Here is an 18190-nt window from a genome sequence, read left to right on the forward strand (position 1 = left end):
AATTGATATTTACAGTGGAGCTGAAACAAACAAGGCTCAGCTCCAGCTGACCTTCTAGCCTGCTCAGCAGTGGGACCAAAACCAGGGAAGCTCTTCTTGAGAGAAAATTGCATAAAGCCTTGTCCTCTGACTTGCTCTCTGAACTTTAGAGTCAGAATTTTTAAGGCCATCTTTGGAAAAACACGCAAACTGCTGTTGCAAGTTCCAACTATCTCCTTCAGGTGGCTTGTGAAATGATTACCTAAGAGTAAGAAAAAAACCCAGCTCCAAAGAGAAAATTTGGTGTTTATGCTTTTTTCAAAGGGAAAAGTACACCTGATTAAAGGGTACTTATCATGGGGTGCTTTCTGTATTTTGGCAAAAACTGTATCTAAAGTTGGGAGCTTTTTTCCCCAAAATTGTCATAAATTTTTACTGATTGACTTGAGATTCTAATTAGGATCTAATATTTTTGGATTGTTTATGGGACCATTTGCCTATGGCATCCTTCAAAGGTCCTTTTACAGCTTGTTTTTGCCCTAACCTTCAGTTTTCCTTTTTAAGAGATATTTCAGCTCTGTCTCACTCATTAGATTGTACATTTTGCTTCAGGTAGCAAAGAAGATACGTGAAAACAGAAACTGGACTTCTACAGCTGCCAGTCCATTCCTCACCACTGTTTTTTTTGAGTGGAACCAGCAGCTGTAAACTAATGTTAAGGATTTTAAAGATAAGTATCCCTGACAATATTTGTGAGCAAAGTCTCTTTTCTCGGTTGCCTTTGTGTTCAGAGTAGAAAAGTAATAGTTGAAAAGTATTTTTTTCAGTAGGGATTTTCCTATATGTCACAATAAATGTTTGACTAGTCTGCAGTTCCAGAGATCATGCAGCAATTATATCATTGTATAAGAAAAGAACTCAGGAGAGACAAAACAGCAGAGAAGATCTGGAGATAAGCTTCTCCAACCTTAATATCCTTTTATTAAAGAAAACATCTCTGTGAAAGTAAATGGTCATAGCTTATCTTCCATCCATCCTTTTTCTCCATATTGTACTGCTGTTTTCCACTGGGAACCAGTGCCACAGGCACCTTTGAGGCTGTGAATAACATAGCTGGTGACCTTTTTCTTGGCAAAAGAAGTTACATTTGTCCTCTCAAGACTGCTGTATTCACTGTTTCATCATCTTCTCTGTCTTAACAGGTTTTGTCTCAATAGCAAAAGTTCAGTCAAGAAATTCAAGTGTTCTGCTCCATTAATATCAAATGTATCCAACACAGTGAGCAATTTGGGGCAAAGAATATTTTTCCTGTATTTGTACAGTGCTTGTTGCAATGGAAACCTCAGTTAAGCCTCAAGGTGCCATTGAAACAAATAATATGAACACTAAAAAACATTTACTGTTTTGGCAATCAAAAACCGAGATACTCCCTTTTTCAGTCGTGGGTGCTTCAAACAATGATTTGTCTCCTGAGAAACTCTGCTAACCTTGCTAGCAGTTTTATTTTGGAGATTCTGAGTCAAATAACACACAAAACTAGTTTCTGTGCAGGTAAACTCAGTTCCAGGAAAATAACATTGGAGCCATGAAAAACTAGGTATGGAGAAAATCTGGGAGCAAATTTGGTTGAAGATTAACTCTTGACATTGCCTGACTCTTGACATTGCCTGACTTTAGAGGCCAAATGAGGCTTCTAACATCATGCACATCTTTGTGAAAACCAGCTCCTTTCTGCAAAGTTTCCACTGTTTTATGAAGAAGCTAAGCTTGCCGTGTTTTGGCTAACACTCAGATTTCTGTGAAATCTCTTGGCCTATTCTGAAGCAATCTGTTTGGGTTTTGATCAAGGTGAACTTAGAGACATTGTTCTCTTTCCTGCTTTGTTACTCAGAAAGGACTGATCATCTGAAATGTGCTGCAGTGGTTGTATGGAGAATTTCTTGGGTCTGCTAAGTGTCAACCACTACCAGGTGTTTTTTGATGGAAAGTTTCTTTCTCTAGGTGCTTGTCGTGCTTAGCACCGTGCTGCCAGGATTTCACTGAGAAGACCTCAGGAAGGTGCAAGCCGGCTAGCAAGCATTCATTCAGCCTTGCATGCTCTGAAACACAAATGCCATTGAGTGCTCCTTTCCACGCATCCAGCTGCTAGGAAGGATATTCTCTCCACCTCAAGCCATCACTTTACACTGCAAATCAAAATTGTTGTTTTAAATTACATCACTGTCATTAAACCTGCTGGTGGAGCAAATCCCGAACAGCCATGCCAGGACTGAGCACATAACTGTGTGATGAAAAGAAGATGTCAAGGTGTGGATGGAAAGGGTTAGTTTACTTTACTAAGAAGGACTCCAGGTGAGTGCAATTGCCCGCTCTGGGACTGGCTGTACAGTGCTTTTCATTGTCACAGATGGTAGGTGTTAGATGATGCAATGTGTACGGTGCCAGACAAATTACTTTTTTAGCTCATTCCTCTGGAAACAGGAGGGGAATCTGAACTGGATTTCTGTGCAAACCTGGAGCAGGAGCTGCAAGCTGCAAACCCAGCTGAGACCTAAGCAGTGAATGGGCCCAGTCTTTCAAGTAAAGGCAGAGATTTGCTCTGGGGAGAGGGAATTACACAGAAATTGCCTGGAGTTTGGAACAAGTCCATGTAGTTTTAAATTAAGCTGTGGATTGGGGAACACTCTTATTCAGTGGATGTAATGAACCTAAAAGTTGGAAAAGCCTGCTCCTAAATGAAAGCCCTGATACAACTCCAGCAACCGCTACAACCAAAAGTGTTGAAATTGCATGGCAAAAGTTGTTCTCATAGCGCTTTTAGGCCAAGTTGAAATTAAAAGCTGGGGGGGGGGGGGGGGGGGGGGGGCTGGGGGGCAGAAGGGGTCAGCTGTGGGGTTTTATTTATTTATTTATTTATTTTCTTGTTTCCCACCCCCGAGCAGTATTTTCAGCCTATCACTCCCCTAGTCAAAATGGTAAGCTGGAAGTCAGCGGGGCCGAAGTTAGAGCGCCCCAAACTCTGACAGCCAAAGGCGACCGGGGCAAAAGCTGCGGGGGGCGTTTGTACCTCCAAAAGCAGCTGAAGCCCCGCACCGGCCGGGCTGTAAGGCGAGGTGCCTCTCCCTCTCTCTGGGTGATGAAGAGGAGGGCAAGTTGCCTGGGCAAGTTGCCTGGGCTAACAAGTTGGAGGAGGGCAAGTTGCCTGGGCTAACAAGGGACCCTCGGGCGGACCCCGCTGCAGCAGCTCCCCACCAGGTTCTCCCCGGGGCGTTCCTCCCGGGGCAGCTGCGGAGGAGAGGAGTGGAGCGGTTCGGTCCCGTCCCGCCCCCGCGCCCGCCCAGCCCAGCCTAGCGCAGCCCAGCCCGGCCCGGCCCGGCCCAGCCCAGCGCAGCCCCCGGCGGGGGCGAGGCTGCCCCGCGGGTGACCCGCCCGCCGGGCGCGCCCCCTCCGCATCACACGAGGGGGCTGCGCGGCTGCTCGCTCTGCCCCGGCGCCCGCCTGCCTTCCCTCCTCTCGCCGCCTCGCCGCAGCCCGGGCTCCGCCGAGTCAAAGCGCGGATCAGGTTCCCTGCCTCCAGTATAAAAATCTCGGCGAGAAAGCTCCGGCGGGAGAGAGAGCGGAGCCGGGCGTCAGGCGGCGGCCGGCGAGCCCGTCCGTGAGGAGCGCAGGGACGCGCGGCGGCAGAAGCAGCCGCTGCTCGCCGGGGACGGTCGCGGCTCGCCCCTTTTAGCTGCGGGAGAAGAGCTTTTTGCCGCCCGAAGTAAGTCCGAGGCGGCGGCGGACACTCCCGGGGTCTGCCCGAGGGATGGTGCCTCCAGCGCTTGCTCCCCCGGGGCAGGGTAGGAAGCGCTTCCCCGCGTCCCTGCCGCGGCTCCGGGACACTTGTCCCAGCAGGACTCCGCAGAGGGTGGCCGGCCAGAGGGGCCGTGGGGCTGGGTGGGAGCGGGAGTGCACCTGAGGGGGACACCTGAGCCCCCGGAGACACCTGGCCGCGGTGGGCGTGAGGTCTGGGAGTGCCCAGGAGCAGGAACGGGACCGCGCTTTGCCGGGTGGGGAGCGCTGCCGCGGGGCTTCGGTCCCTGGGAGCGTTTAAATGCCGGTGCAGGGTGACAGGGACAGCGGTGGCAGTGGGTGACGGGACCCAGCGGGGAAGGTCCGTTTCGAGAGGACAAAAGCGGAGCGGAGCGGCAAACCCCCTGCGGGTCCCAGTTGCCCTGTGCCAGGTCCCGGCTGGAACTCGGGAGTTTTAGTTGTGCCTTCAGACGGAGCGCTTCGGCTGATATTTTTCTTGGGATTTTGCCTTCTTATCCCTGATTTACTTCTGGTGAAACAACTAAATCTAGCAAGTGCTGATAGATCTGTCTAAAACTGCCGTCGTTAGTTTGTGTCTTCTCCTTCCTCGGAAGGGATAGGCTGGGGGAAAATCTGAGTTAACAATAGTGAAAACACAGTTTCCTCTTTGTTGAACGTGTATCTACTTCTGCAAATGTTTCATGGTCTTCAGCCCCGGTGCTTCTAACTCCTTACCCTCCTTTCTTCTCTCCTTTTTAAAAGTCCAGCTTTTCATAGGGGAGAGGTAGTCTTCATCCTGCAGGAGTTTATCTGCTCCTTTTACCTCTCCCACTTGGCTGTCGCACCTCTCTTCCACGCTGCCAGTGGCTTTGCCTTGGCGGTGAATGGCTACTGCGCTTAGTGATACCCTCGGGAGCTGGCGCCTAGGATGTACACCTGAGAGACTGGCTGGTTCTTGGGAGCACTGGGGGAACGTTTGTGACAGGAGTTAAATCTTTCTCTGCCACATCACCCTGCAGCTATGGATGGTGGTGTTTTAACTAGATCCTGTTTGCAATGACTTGTATTACGGTAGAGGAGCATTTTACCTGTGGCTCATCAGCTCTTGAGTTGATGTCCTCTCCTTGTTTCCCCTTCAGGCACTGATTTTTTGAGCTTTTAGCAAAGCTCAACTTTTTGAACAAGAAATAAACGATGTGTGTAACTGACTATATTAGGGAGAAGGAGGGAAGGGATGGAGAGAGAGAAGGAAAGTAAAAGTTGTTACAAAGAAATACCTGGGTTTTTATGTGTTCTGAGCAGTGTTCTTGAGCTGATTACAAAACAAATTTAATGTTTCTGTGTGTTTGTTTTCCTTTGTTTGTTTTAGTTTTCTCTCTGAAAAAGAATAAGAATTTAAAAAGAAGTCTGAACTTTTGACCATAAGAAATAGTTTGAAGGGGAAAAGGAACCAGTGTATTTGTGACAAAATTTGTTAATTTGCTGTAGGAAAGAAAATTTGGAAGTGCATGGAGAGGGTACTTCATCAAACTAAAAAAAAAAAAAAAAACAAACCCAAACCCCCATACCTGACCCCAAAAAGCAGCAAAACCAATTCCTGCTGCATAATTTAGCAACTTTTGCTAAAGAGAAGGAAAGTGGAGATTTAATAAACTCTTTCTCCAGGCTGAGCTAAACTCTTAAGTGATTTTTTTATGTATAAAGCTTTGGGTGAAACTGAAGGACAGAAACTCACTGACTTTAATCCTGAGTCAGCTCTTGGGTGGGGAAAAAGAGAAGCCAGCAACAAACCTTTCTTTTGCAAATGGTAAATATTCATTTATAGTGTAGAAATGGCCTAAGAAAAACAGGATTTTTGCAGTTATCCAGATGTCTATCCCCAGTTATTTGAGATGCAGTCTGATGCATCCTTGCCAGCAGAAGGTTTGTCTCACTATAGGATTACAAAACATAGTGCTGCTATCCCAGTACCATATGCCTGACACTGGAGACACTTTGGAAGCTTATTTTATTCCTGACACAGCTGTACTGGTGGATGTTTTGTGTAGATTAATCTTTCTGCCACAAATGTGAATATTATTACTTAGTGAACTTCCAGCAGTCGTGGCTTCGGCAAGGTACTTCCTTGACATGTCCTCTATTTCTTCTTGATCATTCTGGGAATAGTTGTTCCTGACTCCTTAGATAACAATTAAAAATAATTCTTTACAGGAGCTCTGAAAATGCACTCATTTAACTCATACTGTTTTTTTTTCTGTGTGTGTGTTTGTGTGTGTTGGGTTTTTTTGTCATGGAAAATACAATTTATCTAGTGTTATGGTATAACAAGTGTTTTAGTGTAAGACTAGGGCATTAGGGATGGAGCTGGCATGGCTCATTGCTTCTGCTCTGTTAAGGCCCCCTCATTACCTACATTCCCAACTGTGGCGTTTTCTGTGGGAATTGGTCTTTAACAATGTATGCTTTGCTTCGATATTTACAACCTCTTGCTGGTCAGTGTATCAAAAGCATTTTCATTTAGAGGATGCATTTCAGGACTTTAATTGAGGAAATCTCTTTGTTCCGGGGCTCCATAATAAACCACACAAAATGCTGTCTTTGAACGAAGTAGGTCACTGTAACGCGTGCACACATAGAGTGATTCTCATCTGCTTAGGGTAGCGACACTCGCTTGAGCCATATCCCTGGTGAGCTTGTCCCTGATTTATCCTTCTTGGACTGGCTTGTTCACAGGGAGCTTATGCTGAAAATTCACTGCTGGAGGTCATTCTCCATTCTTGGCATCTCTGGCAGCCTTAAGCTTAAACTGCAGCCTCATTTTCTGTCCAATCAATACCACTCTTATGTCACTGAGTTTCCATGGTGCCCCCAATCTTCTGTCTACATATTGATGTCTGACAGCAGGAATAGCATTTTGTGTCGCTATATATACTTACTAAACCTGTCAAAACTATTTAAGGTCTGTCACACTAATTTATATCCATATCCTGATATTATTTGTATCTGTTGAGCTTTGACTGATGGAACTTGCTGCACTAAGGAATCGGCCCCAACAATGCACTCCAGGGATGGCTCAAGGGATGGATGTTTTGAGAAAGGGGAAAAAGACTCTCTTCTAGAGTAGCTGGGGTAGTCTAGAATCCTTTGAGCACAATAGAGTCATTTTGAAAACATCCAAGTCTCAATGGCTCCAAATTAATGCTTTGGAAATCATTCTTCATTGTGCTGCTCTGAATGCACAGAGGGTCCTCTCCAATGGAGCCGTGGAGAGGAAAACAGAAAAGTGGGCATTGTCGAGTCTCAATGTGTGTTTGAGGGGAGTTCGGGAAAATTTGAGTTAGTTGTCTGACATCAATTTCTTCAGCAGAAGTACTGTGGAAAAATGGAATTAGAGGAGCCAGCAATGTCTTCTGTAATGTGGATGTTTTTGTTTTACTACAATAACCCACAGAGCAGAGTTGTTGCATAAGAAATAGTATGGTGGCGTTTCTGTGGACTGACAGAGCAGCAGGGAAACCAGATGAGAAAAGGCACATCTTCTGTATATCACTAAATTTCAGGCACTGACTACTTGTTACTTGTGTCAGCAGTATTAGGCACTAAATAAAGACCGTATCAATTTTTTAAAAATTCAAATATGCTTTGCAAACTGTTAATTTTAGATTGAACAGAAGTGGTCAGCAGCTGAAGATCTCTTTAATCCCACTACATTTAAAATGAGCTTGATCCAACCCATGGAATAAGAGCTGGCAGTCAGTATGGAATTTGCTTGTTAATATTTTTCTTGTTCTGAGTTGCCAGAAAAGGTGATCTTGTGATGCTGATATCATCAACACTTTTCAGACTCTCTTCAGGCTCCTACAGTTTTTTCCCCAAGTGAAAAATAAGGACTTCGAAGATTTAAAAGGACCTGTTGCAGGTGTTGGTATTAAAGTAGTTCAGTTTGTTTTCAGCAATGGTTCACCTTACCATGGTAGAAAGTGTCAGCAGGACTTCACCTTACTAGACACTCTCTTGGCAAATATGTCTCACCTTCTTTTATTCCAAGGAACAGAACCACTGTGCCATTTCAAAATATCTGGCTCTACCTTCTGCAGTGGCACTGTGATGATTTTCTTATTTTTTTAACTTTTTTATTTGCTTCCTTGTCTATATGTGTGGGAGTGACTTTTGAAAAACTGTAGTCGTCTTGCAGACTGCTTTTTCATGTCTTTCAGGCTGAAGATTGAGAGAACACAGCTGTAGGCAGTTTGATGGGAGATGAGAAGGGGGAATGGGAATGTAATAAAAGAGAGCTGTATTACTGATAAAGCCAGGGGATTTTCACCCTCACCATCCCTCCACTCCAAAGAGCCCTTCCTAGCCTTCCCAGAATGGCACATTCTGGTTTCAATGGGGATGAGCTGTGGAGGTGAGGAGATGAGCTAACTATATCTGAGGCAAAATCCAGTTCCATTACATTAAGAAAAATGTATTAATGTGTTATTTTGGGCCTTAGGAGCACATTGCTTGGCAAGTGCCACTGACTGCATGGCAGCTGCAACAGAGGGATGAAGACTTTTAGAACAGAAGACGGTTGCAGGAGTTGGGTATTTTCAGATAAAAATAGTCTTTGAAAATAAATAGTGCTTGGGTCTCTTGCACACTGCCATTTAGTAAGCTGCAAAGTTTTAAACTGGGCCTTTCTCCTTTGAGGCCTGCCAGCACTATTTCAGAGCTCATTAAATGTTTCACAAGAGCATTATAAAAATCTTCCTTCCTCATTAGTTTCTACACAGTTTCAACATGGCTTGGACCTTGTAAACATTCCCTATTTAGTTGTGGATGAAACCACCATCAAATGGCTGTGGGGAGGGAAGAGAAAGAGGAGGAATTCTCTAATACCCCAGTCTAAATCCATATTTTGACACTGGTCTACAGGTCGCTAACTACATAAATGAAACACAATTTTTGCCATCTTCAAGCAATATTTTTGGAGGAATTCCCTATCTGTACAAAAACTCTCCTCTCAAGAGTAAAACCAGACAGAACAATTGGGAGGGAAGCAAAACTGGGTGGGCTTTCCTTCCAAAAGCCTCATCTGCACACCTGGGCTGATGCTCAGATATTTTAGGGAGGCCGGTCCAGCTGAGTGGAGATGGGCACACGACTATGAGGTGGAGCTAGACTGTTTCTTAGGCTGGAGTGCAGAGTTGGTCTTCATCTTCTGAGCTCATTAAGGCACAGGGACAACTCTGCTGTTGTCTTCATCCTCTGGCTTTGCTAATTGCACCTACCTGTTGCCTTTTCTCTCCCTAAGGATTAAAAAGGCAAAAACTAGATAATTTGACTCCATGGGTACGTTGGAATTGAACTCCTTGTGCGTTGACACAACCAGTAAATATATATGTATCTATGGAAGCCAGAGTGTTCCTGCATAGAAATGACTGAATTAACTTCTCAGATTCCGTTCCAGTGGATATCAGGCACAGGACTTGTTTTGTTCTCTTTTTTTTGTGTGGTTTTTTTTTTCCTCAGAGCCATGCAAACAGTGGCGTTAGTTTCATAACCAATTGAAGATGATATGGCTCTTGCATTTAAGGCTTCCTTGTTTCTACTGGATCACTAGAACAACAGATTCATTTATGTATGTATTTATTTTTTTAGCTCTACTCCTCACACATCATGTATCTCGAAGTGCAAAGGAGCCTTAGTAGTGCAGTGCAAATGTATGCACCCATCTGTAGCCAACAACAGAAGGCTCACAGTCTGTAGCATCTTTTCTTCTGTGATAGGAGCATCCAAAATGTGCTTAATACATTGTGTAAAGGTATTTGTTGTATAAAAAACTTTCTTTTTGAAGATAACTGTTTTAGGTGTTCTGTCTTTTTTTTTCTTTTTTTTTTTTGGCAGGTTTACGGCATGTGAGCAGCAGTGGGAAGAGTCACATTGTCTCAAAATGCCCATTTTAACATTTCTGTATTGCTCATTTAGGCACTTTGTCAGATGGTAAGGGATGGATCTCGTAAGGAAGGTTTGTTGTCTTTGAAAGTAAGATAGGAACTGATTTAGAAATAGCCTTGGTAGAAAAATGGCAGTTCTGATACGGTGGTGTCTGTGCAATGGTGCTACAAAGTCCCAGCTTGCTTTCAGACAACCAAGCTTCTTCCATTTCAGTATTTAGTTCTTTTTCAGCTCACTAGAAATCATATTCTTCCTGTCTGGAAGAGATTAATATTTAACCAGGCACACATCCTCCAAACATTGTTCCGGCAAAGATGATGCTTCAGCAAGAGCTTCATTTGAATAAGGAATATATAATTCAGTCTAAGATTGAGAAAGAGTGCCTCCTCCTTTGTTTTGGCAACAAATTCTTCAAAATAAGACACAAATGCACTATTATGCTGTTAAATGGTTGTGACTCTTGTGCTTCTTGCAGCAAAATTTCATTGCTTTCATTGAAAGTGCCTTTGGAGTGAAGTATCTTTTAGTAAATTAGAGATAATAGATTATTCTGGTATTTTGCCTTAAATCTGTTAGAAAAACACTTAGTTCCTTTAGTTTTCACAATAAAAATTGCATGTTTAAAAGTAACCTCCCTCCACCCCCCCATCACATTGAACAGAAATAATTTGAAGTTCTTTTTCTGCCTAGGATGGTTTCACCTGGAAAACCAACCTTTTACTGTAGGGATTTAGCTTGCTTTTTGGTGCTGAAAAGCCCCTGAGGTGCCGTGGTTGCTTCCCAATAGCTTGTGCCACCTGAGTGCCTGGTTGTTTGCTTGGATTGCTGCGTTCCCAGAGGCCAGAAAGATATTTTCCTTTGTGCAAGAGTCACTTGCTTTTATTAGAAGCCAGTCTGGCTGCAGCTGATATGCAGTAGGGACGGCTGGATGGAAAAAATCTACTAGCCAACAGATAGGATTTTCAGGCGTCTTCCAAAAATGCTGCAAGCTTTGATTCAGGAACTTCATGTCATTTCACTTAGTAAATCCTCACTTTGCTAAGCTGTCCCTTCAGCCCATGTTTCTTGTCCGATTTGCGCGTTGTCAGACGCTTTTGCTAATCTCTGTAGTTGATGTTTGCTTAAGTGATTATTTGGCAGGAGCGTGTGAGCAGGCGTGTGTGTGTGATTGCTGTTGGCGTGGCAGTTGGTATGATATGGCATTAGCATACTTGTTCCGTGCTCTGGGCCTCCTCCTCTTCTAGGCTTATTTATGCAGCAGAAAGACAAAAAAAAACCCCACAAACCAAATCAGAAACCCATGTGGGAGTTGGTAACGGTGCAATGATCCACTGGCCAGTTTGACCAGAGATCTGCAGAGTTCAGAGGAGCCTGAAGGTTGCTCTCATTTTCCTTCTAGTACTAATCCCAAACAGACCATCCACCAGTACAGGATTTGTAAAGAGCTGGCAGGGATTATGGGCTGCCTAGGTAGGGGTATCTGCATTGAATTTGGTCTTTGCTGTGCTTGCAAACACCATGAGAAGCTATATATATGGGGTGGTAAAGAAGAAAAGGCAAGCTCCTCTTCCTTTATATTTGTTAGCTCAAGCATCTGTCATTAAATGGGACATGAGTTTTAGTTTGTATTTTGGACTCATTAATATTGAGTGGTCATTGGGATTATAGGTGTATGTATCTAAAGAGGTGCTGTTCTCTTCTTTCCATCGCTTCTAATTTGAGCTGTAGTCTGTGTGTGTCTCGTGCATTGCTGGAGCATCTTCATGGGCTCTCAGTGAGTTACCTCACTGAGAACAGTGGGATTTACTTAGACAAAGTAAATGTAAAAGTGCATGTGAAATCTTTGCTTGATTGTGCAAACTTCATTTATAAGTTTAACATAATTAGTGGAAATAAAGCTCTCTGATGACACAGTATATGTTCAGGTCCATGCCCTTTGTGAGTGGGTGGGATGAAAGCTCTTGTGAAAAGTTTTCTAGCAATACATTTACCATGGGGCCTTTGACAGCTTCATATGGTATATTTCTGGAGACCTGTTTAGGCATGAGCTGCTCTTCTATATTTTTTTTTTTTTTTTGGTAGAATGAAGCTAATATTGAGCTGGGTTTCTCCTGCACTTTCCAATATAAACTGCTTCTATCAGTCTGTGTTAATAACCATACCTTTCCAAGGCATAATCTGGGCCTTATGGGTGTATAACCCCCGGCCAAACCTGTCCCTGAATGACAAGCTAGTGCTGTGAAGCTTCTGAGCTTATCCTGATGAGAGGTGGAGGCTTCCATCTTCCCATTGGGATCAACCCTTGGTTTTGTCTCTGAAGGGAGAAATCTTCTGTGCTTAGCATCTGAAATGTTTTGTAAAGTTGGCTGAAATCAGAAATGCAGGAGAGAGGGGAACATTTTCTCTCTCTGTTTGTAACTACCTGGAAAATTTGCCATATTTTCATGATGGAAAAAAAAATCCAAAGTTCAAAAAGGGATAGGAAAGTGAACTTCCTGTTCTTACTCATGACATTGATCCAGAAAAGTTATTTTGAAGCTGCTTTCAAAAACATTTCTAGGTACTTCCAGTATTTTGCATTTACAAAACATTACAAGCACCTCTTCTTTTGTGGTGGAACATGTAGTGTCCTACATGTTCCTGGCCTCTCTTTGGCTGCTTCTCTGTGCCCAAATACAGCACCTCCGCACTGGTTTTTCCACAGCGTGAGAGCTTTAGAGAGCAGTGCTAGGTTGAAAACTGCGGCACAAGAAAAGAGCTTGAAAAATAAAGGTGGCATCTTACAGCATCTACTTTGTTCATTTAGTTACTATGTACTATATTTTAGTTTGAATTATTTATGACTCTGTCTGCAAGTCCTTTAAATAAGAGCCCCTCTTTCCTGTGCTAACCACAACCGTAGGATGAGTGGGTATGGCAGGCGAGTGTTTTTATAGAGGAACAGAGAGAGATGTGTAGAGACTTTGCCCTGACATGCTTTACACATACCCCAAAAACAAGTCTCTACTGGGAGAAACTTTAAAAAATGTAGGGATGCATAGCAAAAAATGTGTTAGATAACTTTAGACTTACCAATTGTGCAACATGTACTGTAAATGACAAGTTCACATCTTTATGCATTGACACTTTCAGCATGTGCAATAAGGCTCTGATTCCAGTTGGGATTTTACCAACTGAGATTTCTCAAGTAATTGTGAGTGGGAATTTCTTGTCTTATTTAAACTGCAACAAACAAAAAACTCAAAGCAGGAGAAGTCTGTGAAGTGTAAATTATCTGTCTTAAGTCAAGAAAAATTGAGGTTGAACTATTTCATCTAAGGCTTATCGAAATGGAAATTTTTGTGTTACTGAATCTGTGATTTCAGGTCAGTGGAATTCTAGTTTGTATCTGAACACTTCCAGCACTTAATGGGCATTGAGAGAATGGAAACAAGAACTTAGCCTACATATGAGATAGACACATTGGCTACAGTAAGCTCTTCATGATGCCCTGTGATGTCCAGCTCATGCTCATCATTAGGGCATTTTTATGATCGTGATGTCTCAGAAATAAGTGCTGTAGAGTACAGCAGTGGGCAACAAGGAGCATTTTCTCAAGTTTATCCTTTCCTGATCCATTTAAAATTTTCTTCAAAGCTTACCTTTGAGAATTAGAATGTAAGTGTAGTATTTGTAAACATTTTAAACAGTCGCAATAATTATAAATTATTATAAAATTTTCTATTTATAAAAGAATTGTAAACAGTTGAAATAATTTGTAGTTGTTATTTACAGTTATTCCTACTATTATTGTAGAATTAAACAAAAATAGAAGTTCTATTTAATTTTTTCCCCCCAAAACTTGTGCATGTCCTTTTAAAGTCATGCTTCACAGGACAGGGTGGTTTTTTTTTGGTTTTTTTTTTTTCTTTTTCTTTCTTTTTATTCTCCCTTTATAGTCATAACTTCTGTTGCAAAAACATTTTAGCCTTTGATCAATGCCCTTAGCAGACAATAAGCTTGGGTTTCACTGCCTGATGCAAAGTGTGATTGGTATGAAATGAAAGGGATATTTTTTTAATCTCCTTTATATCTGTCTTCTATTCCTTCAGGTTTAAAAGTTATATTCTAGATATAAATACTTTTTGGAGTAGCAGAACTTCCAAGCTGCAGCTGCTGATCCCGAGTGAACTCCTGCATGCTCCCAGCTTTGCTGCCTTGCAGAGCTAAACCATTGAAGGCAGAAAGTGCTTCTGTAGCAGCAGCTGGGTCAGTCTGTGAATCAGGCCTGGCTTTTCCCTAGGCATGGACCACTCTCCTCAGTCCAACTATAAAAGATGTGAAAGTGGATGGAAGAGCAGGGGTTGAGTTCTGTAAAACCAGGCTTGTGTGGATTTCTTAAAACTCTTTGCAAATAGTGTTCATCTTCCTTGGCTTTAAATGTGGACAGATCTGGAAGGGGTTTTCCCCTAGGCAGATAAGCCACAAGCAATCTGTCTAGGTTTTGAGATGTATTTTCATTACTCTGAATAGCTGACATTTCCTGAATCTTAATTTTGAATTTGTGTGTCTATAATGTCCTTATTTTCATAACCTCAGCTTGTCTCTTCTTTAATCTCTCTTCTATTTAAATAGTGCAGTAGGTCACCTTTCATAAATATTACACATTCTCTCATGTTTCTCATTTTCAGTAGCCTTTTACAGCCCCATGCCTAGTTCTAAATCAACAGGATATTTCAGTTTCTTTATTTCTAAGCTCACAATTCATGCCCTTACTTTAGCAATCACACTTAGTTGAAATTTAACCCAGCATTCTATAATTTTAATTTCCACAGTCAAACACTTTTTTCATATTAGGGCTTACAATTTTAGAAGTGCTATTCCAAAGTTTTTTCTGCTCTGAAATGACTCTTTTGCTAAGCACAGGGATGTTACATCATCTGTCTTCAGAACTTTTTGATGTCTAGAAGTTAGTTCAGTAGTGACTGATGTATAGTGGAAGCAGAGAAATAAATAAATAAATAAAGTTTGTTTGTGCTTTTTGTTTTGTTTTTTTTTCCCCATGAGACTTCAATATGTCTGTGGTGAATTTTGTCTGGTGTTTGTGGTGTCTCGTTGCCTGGATCGTGAGAACAAGGACCCCCATACTGTTGGTTAACACCACATTATATGGGCAGTGTGTTTTTTGCCCTTGTTTTCCATTCTTTCTATCAGATACTTCACAAATGCCTTCTGCAACACTGATCCTAGGCAGGACTTTGGGTGCTAGAACATATCCCTTTTGTATGAAAAAACTATTATTGTTATCCTGGGAGTCTCTGTTCCTTGGCTAATATTGAAAGAGTGACAGTTACCTCTTGTCCCTAGATGACAAAGCTCTCCTCACAGTTTCAAAGTCTTTGAAAATCTGAACAATTTACATCTGGTAAAAATAGCCAGGACATCTTTTTGAAACCTTTTTGTAGGTTAGTGAGTTGTCATTTGTAGGTTATGATTTATCATTGTGAAAAATGTGCTTTTTTAGACTTCTGTAGTTTGTGGGGCTCCTGTTTCAGGCTAGCTGCTTTACACTTGCCTTTAACTGACTTTTCTCAGCTCTGGAAATGCAGTTTAGTGCAATCAAGTTTCTCAAGTAGTTTCTTTTTTTTCATTTGCTTTATTTTATTTCCCCTTACTCTGTCTGGCAGTTCTGCCTCAAGTTCTGCACTTGTATAACCCTGGGGCATGCATCTCCCTTCCCTTCTCTGAAGTGAAAACCGAAGCAGGGGAGCCATTTAACTTCTGTGCAATCTCTCTTTCTGCCCTCACTGACTTTGCATCAGGAGAGTCTGCAGGACCCACTGGCTCTTCTGGAGTTCCAGTCTCCTGTGTGCTTAAGGAATGCCTTATTACTTGTCACTATGCATTTGCTTCCTTGTTCTTCAGCCTTGCTCTTGGTCCTCTTAATCTCCATTTTACATCTCACCTGCCAAAGTTGTTCTTTCCTATTACTTTCACTCGGGCTGCATTTCCATTTTCTTTCTTTTAAAGATATTCTGTGAGTGAATAAATTCTTAAACTATATTTGCAAAGTAATTTTTTTTTCTGACTGACCAGAAATATCATCAGTGTTTGCACTTTGGTATCATTTCAGAATATCTGTGCTCATTCTTGGCATGCTTTTTGAAAGGATGGCTCTCAGGGAACAGAAAGAAGCTACTCCCAGGTCCTGTGATTTTTAAAACCTGGTTCTCTTAGCATTGATAATGACCTCCCAACTCATACACCAGAATCAGGCAGTAACTGTGGTGTGAAGATTTCAAATGACTGTGGGAGAATTCTGTTTACAGTCTGTGGAAATGTATCTGAACTGTTGCAGTCCTCACTTTAGAAAGAAGTCTAGAAACAGCCCTAATTCCTTAATCAATTCTTTTCCATTGTTTGGGGCTTACTCACTGTAGATTTTCCTTCTGCAATCTTCAAACTAACTGCCACCATGTGAGTTGGTTACACTGACAAGAAATCATTTATAAAATTATCACACTTTCACCCTTACGGAAAACGGTAACGCCATCATTTGATCACCAACTATTTCACATTGATCAGCCCTGTCTCAATTGGAGGCTTGTGTATGATCATCCTCAAAACTGCAGCTCAACATTTCTAGTTGGAAACTCTCCCCTCCTGTACCTCCCTGCAAGGAAAGCCTGGAAAGTCCTATTTGTCCTTCTGACTTCTTCCTCCTTAGCTGGTATGTGTGCAATATTGTATGTATTTGCCTTTTCAGAAGAATTCCCTCTAAGCATTTTAACTAAAAGCCTAATCCGAAGTATTTGAAGGTCCACCAAAGTAAATAAATATATATGTAAAAGTAAATGTATATATTTATATATGCTCATTGTGATTTAGATTGGCTGTATAATTTAACAATTTTTGTGCTCCTGCCTTGTTGGGGGCGCGGGGGCGTGTTTTTTGTTTTTTAAATTAACAGCTAGGCAACCTGTGCTCCAGGAAGCTGTTTGTGGTATTAGAAATGTGAGCTAATTACATCCATATACATCTAATTTCTTGCCCTGATGCTTTACAGCTGTAGTAAATATATAACTATTGTTAGAAGTGAAATGTCCTGTGCAAACTACCCATTTTCCTTTAAGTCTGACTGTGTTCAGTTTATCTGATGCTGACTTAGTCTCCATGCATCACACAGAAAATTTTTTTAATATTAACTTCTCATAGTGACACTTGTACTTTTAAAATGTATTTTATTTAACTCCTAGAATTATTTATATTATTTACAAAATTGATATTTATTCTCTTCTCTTTTCCCCATTTCTGATTACTGTTATGGAAAATCAAGTCTTAGCAAGTTGAGGTTGTGGTCACTTTAATGTTATTACCTTTTAAGTGTGGAATCCCAAAGCAACTCTTTTTTGAAAGAGAGGAAGCTTTTGTTTCAGCCTTCATTTTGGAGCTATCCTGCATGCTCAGCAGTGGTGGGGAGGGCAGGGCTTGGACATCTGCCACTGTGCCTGCTCCTCAGCAGAAGGTTGTGTGCAACCCTTTCCCCAGGTTGCATTCCTGTGCACAGATGGAATCAGAGAGATGGGACAGTAGTGTCTTATCGCTAGCTGATGTCACAACAAACAGTCACAAAACATCTCTGTGCATTTTTTTTTTTCTACTTTGATGCATGCCAGCATCTTTTTAGCAGAAGAAAATCAACTTATGCAAGCATATGCCAAGAGCAGGAAGAAAAGGCTATTTGATCAGGAAGTATGAAATGGGCTTGTTTTTAGCAGTTGGTTTTCTTTCTTTGTGCTACTGGAACAAGATTTATAACAGTGATTAGTAATCACAAAGGTCACCCAAGCAATTTTAAATTCATATCTCTAGAGAAAAACATGTGTAAAGGAGTATATGAAGAGGAAAGAGGCAATTGTGAGCCTGAGCTGGGCAGTACCAACGTGTTCTTCCTTTTTAGCAAACTGGTGTTTGCAAGTTAGGTGCACTGCCTCTTGTCAGCCCTGTCTCTCAGCATTTCCATATAAGCCTGTTAACTGGATTGGGCTGGACTTAAGGAAGAGCTCATTCCTAATCTTGATGAGCTCAAGTGGCTTTTATGGAGGGTGCTGTGCATGGGCACAAGGGCTTAGTGTTCCTTGCCATCATGTGAGTCATTAAATGCCTTACAGGTTTTGCTGTGACACACGCAGCACCAGGAGTGACAGAAGCCAACTGAGGTTGCAGATAACCTCCTGCTTCTAAAGGTGGAGCTTTTATAACATTTGCTCACCCTGCCCCTCTGAGTGTGGCAAATGAAAGAGGGACAATAAATAGCTTTTATTTAAAGTCAATCGTTGTTTAGGTGGAACCTGAGGAAAAACGTGCCCTGGTTTGAATGGTGCTGCACTGTGCAAAGGGCTTTGGAAATGAAATAACTTGGCCTTTCTTAATAGCACACTGGTGTTTGACATCCAGCTGCTAATGCCACTGTGCTGAACAACTGATTTGTGTGGGA

General features: G+C 42.1%; 1 protein-coding gene across 1 annotated transcript in view; it reads left to right on the forward strand.

Annotated features, from left to right (window-relative positions):
- The first annotated feature begins 3376 nt into the window (after positions 1-3376).
- PTN (pleiotrophin) overlaps positions 3377-18190 on the forward strand; it is a 77251-nt gene continuing 62437 nt past the window's right edge. The window contains exon 1 of the mRNA XM_038153693.1: positions 3377-3739. The gene's annotated coding sequence lies outside the window, so the exon portion shown is untranslated. The remainder of the gene's footprint in view (positions 3740-18190) is intronic.

This window comes from Motacilla alba, chromosome 1A (assembly GCF_015832195.1).
Source record: "Motacilla alba alba isolate MOTALB_02 chromosome 1A, Motacilla_alba_V1.0_pri, whole genome shotgun sequence".
Classification (NCBI taxonomy): Eukaryota; Metazoa; Chordata; class Aves; order Passeriformes; family Motacillidae; genus Motacilla; species Motacilla alba.